This window comes from Molothrus ater, chromosome 7, assembly GCF_012460135.2.
Source record: "Molothrus ater isolate BHLD 08-10-18 breed brown headed cowbird chromosome 7, BPBGC_Mater_1.1, whole genome shotgun sequence".
Classification (NCBI taxonomy): Eukaryota; Metazoa; Chordata; class Aves; order Passeriformes; family Icteridae; genus Molothrus; species Molothrus ater.
The window spans coordinates 2,031,322-2,047,766 of NC_050484.2; the positions used below are offsets into that span (position 1 = coordinate 2,031,322).

At 50.4% G+C, this 16,445-nt stretch overlaps 1 protein-coding gene across 1 annotated transcript in view; it reads right to left on the reverse strand.

Moving 5' to 3' along the window:
• HDAC4 (histone deacetylase 4) overlaps window positions 1-15,837 on the reverse strand; it is a 182,783-nt gene extending 166,946 nt beyond the window's left edge. Inside the window, exon 1 of the mRNA XM_036386565.2 lies at window positions 15,765-15,837. The gene's annotated coding sequence lies outside the window, so the exon portion shown is untranslated. The remainder of the gene's footprint in view (window positions 1-15,764) is intronic.
• Window positions 15,838-16,445: the final 608 nt, after the last annotated feature.

Genomic DNA, 16,445 nt, shown 5'->3' on the forward strand with positions numbered 1-16,445 from the left:
CAGCTCAGTGTCTATTACAGTCACTGGCTCCAACACTGCCCACCTCCAGAAACACTGGTTTGTTTGAGGACATCCCCCCAGCAGTGTCCCTGCTGTCCCCCTGTATCCCATAACGCTGCCCCCCATTCCCAGGCTGTGCTTCCCAGCCCACAGTGCAGGAATGTGTGCAGAGCTCAGGTGGGCACCCTCCACCCTGCCTGGTGCCCAGCTCATGGGGCACAGCACAGCCTCACCAACAAAAGCTCTGGGACCTCATCACAAGCTCCAAAGTTTACATCTCTGCATGTTTTGTCCTTCCTGTCTGGCACTGAATGCCAATAATGGTACCAAAACACTGCCCCTTCCCACAGCCACCCAAGCAGCCAGACCCCAGTCCCAATGAACTGCAGGGGATCATGGAATCCCAGAATGGTTTGGGTTGGAAAGGGCATCTCATCCAAACCCCAATGTGTGATGCCACTCTGCCACTTCTCCTTTTAAAAGGCCTGTTTTCCTACAGCAAATAAACATGCCTTGTGTATCTTACTCAAAGGATCTTTACCTAAATCCAAATTTTACATACAAGCATGAAGGATAATGCACCAAACAAAGGAAGAACTCACAACTTTGCCTTTAAAGTGCAATATAATTTACTTTTATTTGTTGGGAAAACCTGTAACCACTGACAGCATCCCTCTGCTGCTGGGATCATCCCTCAGGGATGCTCACAGGGCAGTCCTGGGAAATCTGCTCAGTCAGTCCTGGCTCCTCTGCCAAAGCTGCTGAGACTCCCAAGCCCCAGACTGCTGATAACTCAAGGGGCAGGAATCCCCACAGGAAGCTGAAATAAATATTTAGCTTTATATTCACGGGAGTTCCACCATTTCCAGTTTAAAAGCACAATTAACATTTTCCAGCCACATCCACAGCCAGGATAGGAAACCAAGTCAGTCACCACAAACCTGTGAGTTCCTCTGCTCTACCCCTCTGAACAGGGTTACATTTCTCATGACCAGCATCACCCTTTAATGAAAACTAGAATCATCAGACAAATATTGCAGTCTTAGAAGCTGACAAGCAAGAAAGGCAAGGAAGGAGCAACTGGCACCTCTCAGGCTCCAGGAGGTTTCAAGTTGTTTATTATCTATTTATCTCTTTTATAACACCATCAAAACCAAAGAGGAGCAAAACCCTTTAAAGAAGGTAACCTGCAGGTTACCTTGACAAAGGCCAGCACACTTTTGGGAAATGACTTTCCAGGTGCTGCTCCCAACATCACAGTGGTTCTTTAACCCAGTGTGAAGGAAGAGCTCCATTTACTTTAGGATTTACATTTTATATGGCCCATTTTGCCTGTTTGATGTGAACACAGCAAGGCAAACTGGAATTGTTCTTGGCAATAGGAAAACTGGACTGTAAAGCCATAAAAAGGTTGGACATATTACTGACAAGGATTGACACAGTACCTGCCATGGGGGCTTTTTAAGGTGGGTTTCACAACACTGTCAGTCACCAGTCAGAAAGGGATTTCAACTCTGGGTCCTCAAGGAAGCTTAGAGCCCTAACTTAGGGTTTGGGTTTGAAGGGACCTTAAAGCCCATCCCATTCCACCCCTGCCATGGCAGGGACACCTCCACTGTCCCAGGCTGCTCCAAGCCCCAGTGTCCAGCCTGGCCTTGGGCACTGCCAGGGATCCAGGGGCAGCCACAGCTGCTCTGGGCACCCTGTGCCAGGGCCTGCCCACCCTGCCAGGGAACAATTCCTAATTCCCAATCTCCCATCCAGCCCTGCCCTCTGGCAGTGGGAGCCATTCCTGTGTCCTGTCCCTCCATGCCTTGTCCCCAGTCCCTCTCCAGCTCTCCTGGAGCCCTTTAGGCCCTGAAAGGGCTCTGAGCTCTCCCTGGAGCCTTCTCCTCTCCAGGTGAGCACCCCCAGCTCTCCCAGCCTGGCTCCAGCCCTCAGAGCATCTCTGGAGCCTCCTCTGGGCTCTCTCCAGCTCCTCCCTGGGAGGGCCCCAGGGCTGGGGCAGCTCTGCAGGTGGGGTCTCACCTGAGAGGGGCAGAATCCCCCCTTCCCTGCTGGTCACAGTTCTTTGGATGCAGCCCAGGGTTTGGGGGTTTGGGATTTCTGGGCTGTAGAGCACTCTGCTGGGTCCTGCTGAGCTTCTCATCCACCAACACCTCCAAGCCCTTTATGGCTTTTCACACCAAACAGCACAGACAGAACACTCCTCCAAACACTCCAAACAACTGCCTGCAACTGCCTCCTCTTTCGGGGCGGGAATGAAGCAAAGTAATTTACACCTGCTTTTGTCTCTCTTCAGCCTTTAAAAACATCAAAGCCCAACTTTCGGGGTCTTTCCTGGAGCTTGGGATTTTGCACCTTTGCATGTTTCTAAACCTCCTCCTGTAACTTCTGGTTAACAGCTCCAGCTTCTGCAGCAGGAGGAATTGCTGGGCTTTCAAGATAAGCTGCCATTAGTCACCAAAGCTCTGCAGGATCTCCTCTCACCTCATCCACCTTATCACCTGCTGCTCGGGATACTCTGAAATAAATGAACCAGAAAGAATACAAGGTGAAAACAACACAAATCCAAAAACTGTGTGTAAGCCTTAATCTGGATCCATCTTGTACCTGACAGGAGGTTCTACTGAGCTGGGGTTGGTCTTTTCCCCTGGTAACAAGTGACAGGACAGGAGAAAACAGCCTCACGTTGTTAATGGGAGAGGTTAATGTTGGATATTTAGAAAAATTTCTGCGTGGAGAGAGCTGTCAGTCCTTGGGCAGTGGTGGAGTCCCCATCCCTGGGGTTTAAAAGCCATGTGGATGTGGCACCCGGGACATGGGTTAATGGCAGTGCTGGGGGAACTGTTGGATTTGATGATCTTACAGAACTTCTCCATCTAAATGATTCTGTGCTTCTATGAGCATAATGATTAATAAGCTACATTACAGCAGAGGGGAAAAAATGGCCTGACAGCCGATGCCTGCAGCCACCTCCAGCCCCTTCCCGAGGGAAACCATGCACAGCCTCAGCACACTCCGACAGACAAACACCTCCTCGGGATGTCAGGCAGCTGAACATTTCCATTTCAGCACCAGCTTTCCATTGAAGCAAACGGCAGGGCCACTGCAGAGCAAACAGAGTCCCATTAGCTCAGAGCACTCGGCATGCAAAGCACACTTCAGGGCTGGGGCGGGGGGAAGGAGATTGCAGGAATTCTTTCCTGAAATGGAATGGGGAGATAAGATCGAGTAAAAAGGAGCAGAGGCTGCTGACATATCTAGACTCCCAGAAGCCAGTAAATATGCAAATAAGCTGCCATTTCTGCCAGTAACACTCAGAACCAACTTTGATTCTGCTCAAATATATCGCATTAAACAAGAGAGATAAGCCTGGCACTGAATCCACACAGAGCAGCTCCCTTTGACCAAGACAGCTTCACTTCTCACTCCAGGAAATCCTGAACAAAGCTTTCTATTCAGTCTCCACTCTGACTATCACAGTGTTTATGAATAACTTTGGCCATTCACCTTTTAGTAGTCTGATTTGGAAGTGCTATTAAAAACTCCACATAATGCCATAAACCAGCCTGGAAAAGCTGCATCCATCCAGTCCCAGTCACAAACCCTTCCCTAAACCAGGACAGGGCTTGCTGCCCCAAAGCCACAAACTGCAAATTTCACACAAGATGTCAGAGAGGAGAAAAAGAAAGGGTGTATTGAGTGTGCATCCCTGGAGACAGATTACAGAGCAAGGACTGAAGCTGATGTGACCTGATAGCGATGATAAACTCAGGAGATGATAAAGGCATTCCCTGGACATCCATCTGTTGTCCTTGGGCTTGGACAGACACACCAGGCAGAAATACAGATGTATGAAAATATTAAATATAGACATGATTTGTTCTCATGGATATCAAGTATATACATGTGAAATAAATAGCTGTATATTCAAACACCAGAGGCAAAGAAAGCATTTCTTATTTTCACTCCATTTTATCTGCCTACCAGCTCTGAATCAGTGAGATGTGCTCAAAGGCCAGTGCTGGCTCTAGTCTGAGGTATGCATTTTGCACATTGCTAAACAAAAGCAAAAGCAGCTCTGCCCTGCCACGGCAGGGGCTGAGCTCAGCCTCAATAACCAATTCCATTCCATGAGGCTGTTCCCTGAGAGAGGGAAAACAGCACAGCCTGCAGCCCTCCTCAACAGCCCTTGGCTGCTCTTCTGAGACTCCAGCACACAGGCAAGAGTATCCAGAACGTCAAGCAACCACCAGCATCAAAAAATAAGCATTTAGAGAAGCCAGGGAGATGTAAAAAATAAACCCCAGACCTCTGCAGGCTGAATAAGCCTCCCACGTGTGGCACAACACAACAGGAACAATTTCCCCAGCCATGCCAGGCGCTGCAGGGAGATGAAAGCAGGCTCCAGCTCTCCAGGAGCAGGACCTGCAGGCAGTCAGGAATTCCCAGGAGCAGGAACCCATCCCCAAACCTGTGGCAAGCACAGCAGAGAGCAATCCAACAGGAGGTGGCTGGAGAGGGCTCCCAGTGCAGCAGGAAGGTTATGACAAAGCAGGATTGCTGGCAGGAGGAGAGGCAGAGACATGGGCAGGGCTGAGAAGGGAAGAGGCCAGGGAACACCTGAGCTCAGGCTGTGCCCCTTCCATCCATCACAGCCAGCCCCAGCACTGCCCTGCAGGAGAGCACCAGGACCTGGCCTGGTTTTGCCTGGGTTTCACAGGCACATTCTGGCTCCAGCCTGTGCTCAGAACTCCCTTATCCCTATCCCCAGGCTGCCATCATTCCCATTTTAGCTGCCAGTGCTGGGAAGGAGCCTCAGAGCTATATGCTGAGGCCCTGGAATTTAAATATACGATAACACTGTAAATAAAAGGAAACAAATTCCTTAAGGAAAACTTTTTCACATGCCAGATCAGTTCCCAATAGTAACTGCTCTGCTTTGACAAGAGATAAATATTTACAGTCTGAAACAGAGAACACCTTGTGTTGCAATACTGGAACGCAAACCTTGTCAGTCCTGGTATCCTGAAGAGAGGGTTTTGATATTTTAAAGAAACAAAAATTAGAAATAAACCCCCAAGCTGAGCACTTAGAAGCACACACACATTATTGTGCTCATTTACCCCACCAAAACAAAAACCTGAAGGAAGTCACACAAAGAAATTGTCAAACATGCTGAATCCAGAACAGATTTTCTCAAAAGGAGACCTCATCCCCCAGGGAATGTAGACAGTTTACAGCAAAAGTCTAAATTATTGCCAAAAATATGCTGCTTTTTTTTTATTTATTTATTTAAATACAGTCTAAGTTGCTCCTCTTAGACATTCCACCAGCGAATGCAGGCACTGAAGATTTTTCCTACCAGAGCAAAAAGGCAGCAAGGAGGATCAGATGTCCATATCCAGCTCCTTGGACTGGGGCATCCCACTCCAGGAATACCCTCAGGAAGAGGGAAGAGAGAGGCCAAGAACTACAGCCTGAACTATCTCTGAGCTTTCAGCATGACTCCCAACCTCGGGGCCTGATCAGCTCCTTCCAGCTAAGGAAAGAATGTGGGGAATGTCATTCATAGTGGCACTTGGGAAGATCCAGGCATGGGAAGTGCACAATGGCTGGGTATCCCCATTCCAGGAGGGTGACAAGGAGATGCTCTCATTCCTGCCCAGCTCAGATTGCTGGGGTTTGCTGCCATTTTAAATGAGCTGAACACCCCATTAAACACGACTGGGTTTGGTTTTTTTTGTTTTGCTGCACTGTCTGAGCAGCCCAAACTGCTGTTTCTGAGAAGACCTGCACGAGGCCAGCCTGGCTGGGCTGTTGCAGGGCAGGATTTCATATCTGAGGTGCAATTTTCCTCACCCAACCGCTGTTGGGGCTTTTATGGCCCGCTCCCTTTGAAGTGCGGCAGCCACAAGAGTTCAATGTCTACCTGCCACTCTCAGCTCCCTCACTTCCTCCTCCCCTTCCCAGGGAACCATTCATTCCCCAGGGCAGAACTGTCCTGCCTTGGCCTGGCTGCTGCCCCAGGACCCCATCCCTGCAGCCAGCCAAGCCTTATGTTGTTCTGTGCTCAAGTTCTCCATTTGCTCCCCTGCTTCCAGCATCCCTGCACAGCAGTTTATTTTTAGCCCAGCATTTTTAGAGCAAAGCCCAGAAGCAGCACACTTTCAGTGCCAAACAGAATTCAGCTGTGACTCCGATGCTGTCAGCTGACAGGAGGACACTTGGCTTTGGTGGCCACTCAAGGCTGGTGTCACCCCGTGGCTGCCACCCAGGGCCACTGCTGGCCCCTGGGGGCTCTCCCAGCTGCACACACCAGCGGCACAAGGGATGGTGACTCTGCCACTCCCTGGGCAGCTCCTTCCACAGCCTGACAGCTCTTTCAGGGAAGAAATTCCCCCTGATGTCTGCCCTAAATGTCCAGAGAGCTGTGCTGGCCCAGGAGAGCCCAGAGCTTGCCCCTTGCAGGTCCCCATGGGTGTTTGCAGTTTGGGGTCACTGCTCACAGCCAGCTCAAGGCAAAGGGGAGATCCCTGCTGGCTTCAGCAGGTGCTGGATCAAGCCTTTAACCACCAATACAGACAAGGAGAAGTGCCCCAGTGTACAAAGTTAGGCTCCTGCCCAGTTTTATCATCAGCTTTCTGGGGTCAGAGGTGGTTTTCACGTTCTAAATACTAACACTTGCCTTCTCTTGACTATGGCTTGTTGTTTCAGTGCAATTATAAAATAACAGAATCAGATCCAGCAGGTATCACCATCACCTTTTTCTGTTGACACAACACAACCTAGTAGAGGCAACAGCAGTAAGAGACACCCAGACACAGCAACTGAGATGAACAAAACCGGGTTATCTGTGTAAATCCACCCAAGATCTGCAGGGGTGGTTCAGAAAATTGCACAGTAAAAGTCTTTTCTACTCTCAACAGCTCACAGAACGTCCCCTTGAACAAGGCTGCAATGACAAGGCCATCTTCTCCAAGGCATAAAGCATCCAGTGACAGAGCCACACTTTGCCCTGAAATCACATCAAGCCTTTTTGCCCACTGACCCAGAAGTCTCCAGCTTTTCTGCAGGTTTGATAATTTATAACACAAAACCTCAGATTGCTTTTCCCTGTCACAAGCTGGTGGTTTTTGCAAAGCTTCAAGCAGGAAGTGTTTTTCCTAATGTTAAATATTTCATTCACTGTTATGATTAAGCCCATCCTCAAAGGCTTCCATCTGAGGCTGAAGAGGGATGAACAAGGGGATGAAGAAAAGCCTGACAAGGAGAAGCAAACACAGCTCCCAAGGAAGCAGTAGGTACCTACCATGTACAATCAGAATAAATACTCCTTTCCAGTCCTCTCCCTTCTCCTTTGATCATGCATCCAGGTCAATATCTTGTGAGAGGCAGTCCTGACTCAAATGTATCCTTCAGCCTCCACCAGGATCTGACAGCAGGTATCACTTGTGGAAATGAGTAAAGAACATTTCCTCCCAACCAAAGCCCTGCTATTTGACTCAAATAGAAAATCTGTCTTGGGTAGGAGAAATGCACAACAGAATCCACATGGAGAGTAATTCATTTTATTTATTTTTTTCCATGCATCAAGTAGTGAGGAAGAACTGCTTTGCACAGGGAGCAAAGACAACCCAACAGAGACCCTGCCCACATTCATGGAATGAATAAGGTAGGAAAAAACCTCTAGGACCATCGAGTCCAGCCATTAACTTAGCTAGGTCTGTTTCTTTCCCTGCCCCTGAAGATGCTCCAGCAGCACAAACCACACTCAGACTGCACCATCTCCCTGGGATGGCAGCAGGAAGCTGCACCTCACTGTGCTCTTGCCCTCTCCAGCTTTAAAAACGTGCCAGCCTTCATCCCCTCCAGCAAGACCTCCACAAGAAACATGCTCCAGTATCCTCTGAGTTATTCTGAAGCATTCTGTGCTCCTGCTGCTCCTGCACAGGTCCCCTCTCCTGGCTCACCCACAGCACTGGGGACAGCAATTCCTTTCATTGCAAATCTCTGCTGGCTGGAGGAACAACTGCCTTCACTGGAAGAGATGAGTCCCACATATGCAGTGCTGTAAAACACAACCCAGCCTGCAGGAAAGCTCAGGCTCACCTATGAATTCTTCCTTCAGGACCCATCCTGACAGACAGGCTGCACACAGCTCTTCCCTTTCCGGGGCTCCCTGGGAATTCCAAGATCTTTGCATCCCTGTCTGTCTGCAGTTGGACCCACTGCATCCAAAGTCAAGGCCAACAGCCCATCTGCCATCCCAGCCCAGCTCCTTCCAAACCAGGACTCACCATTACCTGCCCACCTCTCCCTGCCCGGAGCTCCCAAGGCCAAAGCTCACAGACACTTCCAGTCTGCACGAGCCTCGTTGCTAGAAAGGTGTGAAAAATGCAATTTTTCCTCACTCTTGTGCACATCATTTGAGCAGAGAAGCAAAGCTCACCATTCCACACGCACATGGACCTGCAGTAAAAGGCAGCCCATGTTTTTGGCTCTCCAGGAGAACCACCTGTATTGAGGATTTTACCAGAATCCACCACAAACAGTAACAAGGACTAGGCAACTGTAGCTCCCATGAGGGAAATGTAACCTTCCAAATGCCTTGAAAAACACTCCTGAGAATTTCTTGGGAACAGCACACACCAGGATTAATTCTTTATTTCAGGCTCACATTGAGGACCCTTTTCTTGGAGATGAAATTTTGTCAACACAATCCCAAAAACCAACTTGAGCATGATTTTCTCTGAGCAAATGCAACATAAGCTGTTGGAGCACATCAGGAAAATCCAGGCAGGAGAAGGATGTGACAGCCCAGTTATGAGTAACTGCTATTCCTCCAAGTGGAGTTAACACAAATTCTATCAGCAAACCAATGTTCACGTGACAAATGGAAGTTCATTTCACAGGGAACAAGACACAGTGTACTAATGCTCCCAGAATTTAACTGTAATTAAGTCTCGCTGACAGACACCTCATTAAAGCACCACTTCTCCAGAAAAATTAATAAAGTGAATTATTTCCTACGTGTGAAATATCAGGGTTTTTCACTGCTCATGAAAGATACATGGAGTTCAGTTCAGCTGGATGTCACTGCTCCCCAGAATGAAGGAGTGACACGCTTAAAAAGACATTTAAAACAACACATTGCTGGGCTGCCAAAACCCAGGCTGGGATGCTCAGCCCTTGAATGTTATTTTATCCTGTAATGGCAGAAAATAAACCCCCTGAAACACAATTCTTCTTCCAGCAGATAGATACACAGATAGATGAAATAACTGGCTTGTTATTAGAAAACCAAACTAAATTAAGATAACCTAATTTTGACCAAACTAAAAAAAAAAAAAAAAAAAAAAAAAAAAAGGATTCTCATGAGCCAAAGATCCAGTTTTCAAATTGCAACTTTTTGGGGTTTGAATGCTTCTTATGTGATGAACAAAGGTTCAGCCACTGATGAGGGGGGCAGAGGGCTGAGTGTGCCCAGGCCCACGAGCCAACACACATTCCTCTGCACTGGGAGATGGCTCTTGGAGGCACATTTTAATCAAACTTCTCTGAGGTAATATCCAACACAAAATGAGCTAAAAAACATGGAGCTGATCAAGATGTGCCCAGTAATGAATGCCTGAATTTTCAGAGGGGAAGGCCAAGCTGTAATTCCTTGCAAAGGGAAAACCACAGAAGCTTTCCAAGAGATTTTACAGTCCTTTTCTAATTGTTCCCTTTTTCAACATCATTATGCAACCTCCGTGTGCTTTCCTGCTTCTCTACCCCCCTTTATTTCACCCATTCTCCCCCCAGCAACTTCTTCTAAATGCTCTGAGGCAGCTCCTTTAAGACAGCCAGAAATACAGTGCAGATTTTTCTCTCCTCCTCCTCCTCCTCTCGGTTTAAACTGCCCAAATCTTTCCGGTGAAGAAGCATTGCCCAAAATCTGCTCGCTATTCAAGCAGCCCTGGCAATGACAAGCAGCACTTCATGAATCATCTGTTATATATTGCCTTATCAACACGGTCCACTGCAGGAGAAAGTAAACCTGGCCCACTTGGGCCTTGTGCATAACACAATCAAAATGCAAGTGCCAATAATTACAGGAGGGCTCTGAGGAGTTCCCTCATCCAAGGATCCAATATAGGCTATATATATATATATATACACACACACACAAATAGATATATTTGCTTGTTTATTTATATATTTATATATTTATATATATATATATATATATATATAGGCATTTGGGGTGATTTAGGTTGCCTCAAATACGTATTAAAAATTTTATTTATTTGTTTATTTATATATATTTATATTTATATATTCATATATATAGGCATTTTGGGGCGATTTAGGTTGCCTCAAATACATATTAAATATATATATATTTATTTGTTAATATATATTTATATATATTCATATATATATAGGCATTTTGGGGCGATTTAGGTTGCCTCAAATACATATTTAAAAAAAAAAATATATATATATATACACATATATATTTGAGACAACCTAAATCGACCCAAAATGCTAACAGCCATTTCCTCCCCCACCACACACAGCTTTTACTTTAGTATTTTAAAAGATTAAAAGACTGTTTACCCCTTTTACTGGTCACCAATATTGCCACATTTCTAATCATTAAAGCAGACAGCATTAGTGTTTCTGCTGTTTGTCAGCTTCAGCTATTTGAGGCAAACACACATATTTGTATGGGGCTTTTTTCCCCCCCAGCTCAGCAAGTGAGGGGAACCTTGCACTGTTCCTTTCATGGCATGCTTGGACTGGGGAAGCTGGAAGCAAAGGTAAATGGAAGGGAGAAGCTGGCCATGAGGGAAGGGGCTCAAAACTGAAATGCAATTGTGAATTCAGTGACAAAACAAATCCCACTGGCTTCTCTGCCCACTGAAACACATCCTTACAAAAGCACAAACTCACAGGGTTCCAGCAGGACTCTGATAAAATCTAAGCCCATGTAGACTTGTTAGCAGGATTGAAAAAGAGGATGGAAAAGTGATGGGAAAACTGGAAATAAGCTAAAGGTGAACTGGCAGAGCAATGAAGTAGAATGTGACACCACTGAAGAAGCCAGCAAGAAGAATACTTGGCAAATATTTAACAAATGTCATTACCAGTGGCCCAATAAAATGTTCAATTAATATTTCTTTGTGGTTTGGGACAAGCTCTGCCATTTGAAACAGGCCAGCAACAGATCCCACTGAGCAAATAAACTCCTTTGTGTATACTCAACCACGGGGACAAGACAAGTGAAATGCAGTCCCAAGAGCAGGGGTTGATTTTTTTTTTTTGTATATAAATATAAATACACAATGCCAAGGAGTGCACAAACACTTCTTTGGCTGGAGGAGGACACCAAAGAAGTGTTTTAACCCCAAGATTAAGCTGGCCCAGCTGGGCAGGGAGCACTCAGGTTCTCAAACCCTGGAGGGAGCATCACTTAGCCCACAGTGACCCAGGGTGACAGCTGGTTACAGGGATCTTACAGAGGCACACCAGCACGAGGGGAGCCCTGGAAGATAAAGGAAAACTCCTGAAATATTTGATTTATCCCATTTTACATATTTATGGGCAAGTTAGCCTCAACACTTGGTTTGCAAGGTGTTTGGGCACTCCAGGTATAGACTGTCTGCAGCTTCCCCTGATTTGAAACCTGCAAATGAACCTTGAGGACAAGTTCCAGGCGCTGCAGCAAGTTTCTGGATCACAGATTCACCTTAAGCTGGCTTTAAAAAGTCTATTCCCCAGAAAGCACAAAGCATTTGAGAGATAAAGAGAGCAAACTGAGCTAAACCCACAGGCAACTTTAACCTTTGTTTTCAACAAGTCCTGCTCCTCACCCCTGCAGCCCCACTGGTTTAAGGTTGAAGACTCAACTGCAGATTTTCAGCAGGCTATAAACAGGCAGCTCCCGTGCTTCCACCTCTGCCCATGGCAGGAGGGAATTGTTCCCTGGCAGGGTGGGCAGGCCCTGGCACAAGGTGCCCAGAGCAGCCGTGGCTGACCCTGGATCCCTGGAAGTGCCCAAGGCCAGGCTGGACATTGGGGCTTGGAGCACCTGGGACAGCACTAGGGACATGTCCCTGCCATGGCAGGGGTGGGATGGGATGGGCTTCAAGGTCCCTCCCAAGCCCAACCATTCCATGATTGTATGGCCAGGAGAAGAACAGGCACTGCCCATGGGGGCTGCAGTCACTCTGCTCAAGCTGCTGCTCTCCAGGAGTGGGCAAACCACAAGGCTGGCACGGCACAGGCTGGTGCTGAAAGCACAACAACCTGACAGGCTGGGCAAAGCCCCCACCAAAAATCATCCCTCAGCTAACAAAGGTCCATGGGACGTGAAAACCTTTCCAGTCCAGATGCTCCAAGGGAGGCAGTCTGGAGTTCAAGCCCTTAAAGATTAGGGCAAAACAGGTTTCTGCAAAACAAGCCACTGCCATCTGCACCTACCTAAATATCTCCTATCAGGTCCTGCTACCAGGTAACTTCCTCAGGAGTTCATCAATCCCCAGGTGTCTCTAAACACATCACTACTAGTTTGAGAAAAACACCTCATTCTCGTATTTACCTTTTCCTGCTGTTACTGCACTGCTGTTTTTTATCTTTTCTGCATTACTGGGACATTGCCTGTGAAACATAAGCAAAGCAGAGTGTTGCATCTTCACCAGCATAAAGATTATGCAAGAAACTATCCTTAGTGTTTTCATCTACTCTTGGAATGGTTTAGGTGAAAAGGGACCTTAAAGGTCATCCAGTTCCACCCCCCTGCTATGGGCAGGGACACCTTCCCCCATCCCAGGTTGCTCCAAGCCCTCTCCAACCTGGCCTTTCTTTATTTTCCTGGTGATTCAGCATCAAAAGGCAAGGAAGAAAGTGAAACTAATTTCCACTACGGAGGCCCACACCAGGACCTGTGTCTCCTCCACCTGTTATGTCCCACCCTGGAAACTCCCTGGGCTTCTCAAGAACTTGGTAACTCACACCTGGCAGCTCTCCTCTGCCTCAGGATAGTCCATTTAGCAGATTTTAGGAGGTGGCAGCACACAGACACAGGCTGCCCACCAGACATCTCCTCCCAAGGGAACACAAGCTTTTCATGCCTTCCTTCCACGCCTCCATCCCGCTGAGCAAATGACAAATTCTTCTGGTGTTCTGAGCTGATTTTCAAAATGCTTTCTCTAATCTGTCTCCTTGCTAAAGCTAAGTCCTGAAGCAAAACAAACAAACAAAAAAAACAGGGTGGCAAAGTTAAAATGGTGAAGATTTAAAGATATTTTTTCCCCCTTAGTTTAGACCACCAAGGGCACAGCTTAATATCAACAACGGGAATCTGTCAGATGCACATGCTAAAACACGCCATCCAAGGACAGAGGGGGGAAAAAGCAGAGAATCCTGGAAAGCTGCATCTTCCACATTTCACTTTACCCAGAAAATCTGCAGTCACTAAAACTTACTCTAACTGGGTGGCATTTTACATTTCCAAATGTAATTGAGTGAGCGTGTTGCCATGGCGACAGCAGGGTTCTGCAATAACTTTGTTGCCTTGTAATTGCTGTATATTTGTATACAAGCAGCTGAGCTTTCTTTAATTCAATGCCCTCAACTCTTTCCAGCGAGGCTGCGGAGCGACGGCGGCAGCTTTTTAGGCTGAGAACTCTCAACAGTGGTGCTGGAAACATCAGAAACGATTAAAACTCAGCGCCGCGACCGACCGCATTACACACACACACACACACAGAGAAAAAAAAAAAACCCACCAGGAAACCCGGCCAAGAACCAGATTATTATATAAACTTCAGAGCTCTTTAGCTTTTAAAAATGTTGCCGTTGCAACGACAACAACAACAACAACCAAGAAAAAAAAAAAAGCACGATTCGGATAATTAACTCCAGGTAGATTTGGCAGCGAGCAGAGCACTTTGAGGGCAGGGAATAAATGCAGCACGAGTCCCATTTATTGACAGGGCACAACACCAGCAAATCCAAACGCCTTGGCAAGGGGATTATTCGCTCGCTGTGGTCCAGAACAGCGCTTGCTCCATCTCCCCGGCCTCCGAGCAGCGCTGCGAGGACAAGGGGATGCGGCTGTGGGAAAGGAGCAGGGCACGGAGCTGCCTGGTGGGAGAGAAGCGGCAGGACGGGAGGGAGCCAAAGCCTCGCCGCACGCCCCATCCATCCCAGGCTTTTACAAGGCATTTTCACACCCTCAATCCACCCACACCTTCCCGACACACATCCCCACTCCTTGGGAGCGTTTGCGGAGCTGTAATCCAGCCCGGAATATGAGGCAAGGCTGGAACACGAAATCCTCCCGTACGGGGCGTTAGCGACGAGCCCGATTTATGCCAAAACAATTTATCGACAGGCAAAACCCCCAAAAAACCAGCGCCTTCCCCTGCCGCGGAGTGGGCGCACAACACAATTACGCAAGTGCTTTGAGCCAAGGGCAGGTTCCCTTCCCCTCCAGCCGCTGCCCAGCACTGACAGCGTCCAATTATTGTTATGTAAATCCATCAGCTCCGCCGAGCTGTCACCGACACCCCGGCGGGCAGCATTTTTGGGGGGTGCGCGCAGCATCTTCCCCTGATAAATCCCTGCAGCAAAACCCACACGCGGCTGCCGGGCAACACCTCCCTCTCGCCGCGCTGCTCCGCCAGCCCCGGAGCTCGCCTGTTTCTGCTTCATTTCGCCCCGAGCAAGCCGAGGCTCCAGGTTTCACCGAGGCACACGTGGTGTGTCCCCCCTGGAACCCCCAAAAACGGAGTTCTGCCCCCGAGGCTGCAGCCCTGGGCCTGGGAGCCGTCATTGCCACGGCCGGGCTCCCCGAGAGCAGCACCCCCGGTTTGCTCCTCCCGGGCACAGAAAAAGCCATTTTGGGGCTTTTCTTGCAGGAGGAGCTGAGTGCCGCGGGGCCCGAGCCCGGCAGCCCCGGACGCAAACTTTCCGCAAGTCCCGCGTTATTCCCAGGATGAGGACGAGGGAAGGAGGCGCGGGGGGAGAGGATGCAAGAACCGACCCCGGGCCGCGGCCCGCCCGGGCGCCGCAGGGCCCCGCCGCGGGCGTCGCCCCCGCCGCAGGGCCGCGCCCGCCCCGCCGAGCCGCGGGGCCGGGCCCCCGTGCGGCGCTGCCCACGGCCCGCCGCTCGCTCGCTCGCCCCGGCGGTCACTCACCGCTGCCCGCATCGCCTCGCCTCGCCTCGCCCCGCACGGACCGAGCGCCGCCGCCGCCGCCGCCGGGGGGACGAGGCGGAGCCGCGGCCGCCCGGGAGGGGCGGGGCGAGCGGGCGGAGGGGCGGGGCTGCAGGCGGCGGCGGCCCCGCCCGCCCCATTCACAAAAAACCGGGTCCCGCGCGCTGAGTGGGCGGCGGCGCTGCCCGTCACGCCCCCCGCGCCCCGCCCACCCCGCCCGCCGCGCTCGGGCCGGGCCGGGCCGATGGCGCGCGGCGGCCCCGCCCCGCTCTGCGCACCGCCCAATCAGCGCGCGGCCTGGGGCGCCGCGCGGCTCAAATCCGCCCGCCACCACCGCGCGGGTGCCTGCCATTGGCCGCGCCAGCTGCCCGTCACCTCCCCCTCCCACGGCCGGGGCGCAGCGGCGACCAGCGGCCCCCGGGAGCGGCCCCGCCGCGCCGCCAGCCCGCCGGGCGGGGAGGCGAGCGGCCTTAAAGGGCCCGCGCCGAGGGCAGCCCAAGCGCGGCGGCGGGGGCGGCGCGGCTCGGCGGCGACGGAGCGCCGCGTACTGACCTGGGCGGCGGGCGAGGCGGGGACGCTGCGCGGCGATGGCCCCCCAGGCGCGGAGCGCGCCACCGACGGACTCAGCCCGTGACGGGTTCCGCCATCTTGGAAATTTTTTTAGATGGGGAGTCACGTGGTGCGACCATTTTTTCCCCGCGGCCAATCAGCGGGCGCGGGTTATTTATAGCCGCGCGGGGGAAGGGGACCAATCGGGCCCCGCCCCGCGCGCCCCCGGCCACGCCCCGTGGCGCGCGGCCCGTCGCCATGGCGACCGGGGGGCGGGACAGGGGCCGCCATGTTGGCCCTTAGCCCGCGGCCCCGTCGGGATCGGGAATCGGGATCGTTGTCCTGACCCCCCCCCAGCCCCAGAGCCCACAGCAACTGCGATCCGTGCCGTGTAGACGGTATTGCGGTAAAACGTGGAACTTTGGGGTCTTTTTACGCCCCAGGTTTCCGCAGCCGCGGTCCCGCTCCCTCACGGGCCGGTCTGTGTTTTCCGCCAGGTATCGCGTGTAACACTGAACATCTGAGGCGAGGGGTGAACGACAGAAAGGGCAGGGCATGATTCAACATATTTGCCTGAATTACCGAGAGGAAATAAAGAAATAAAAAGGAGTTTTCCGGAAATGCTTCCCTCTATCCCCGTTTTCGCAGCGATTGATTGATTCCTGAGTTGTACCTGGAATTACC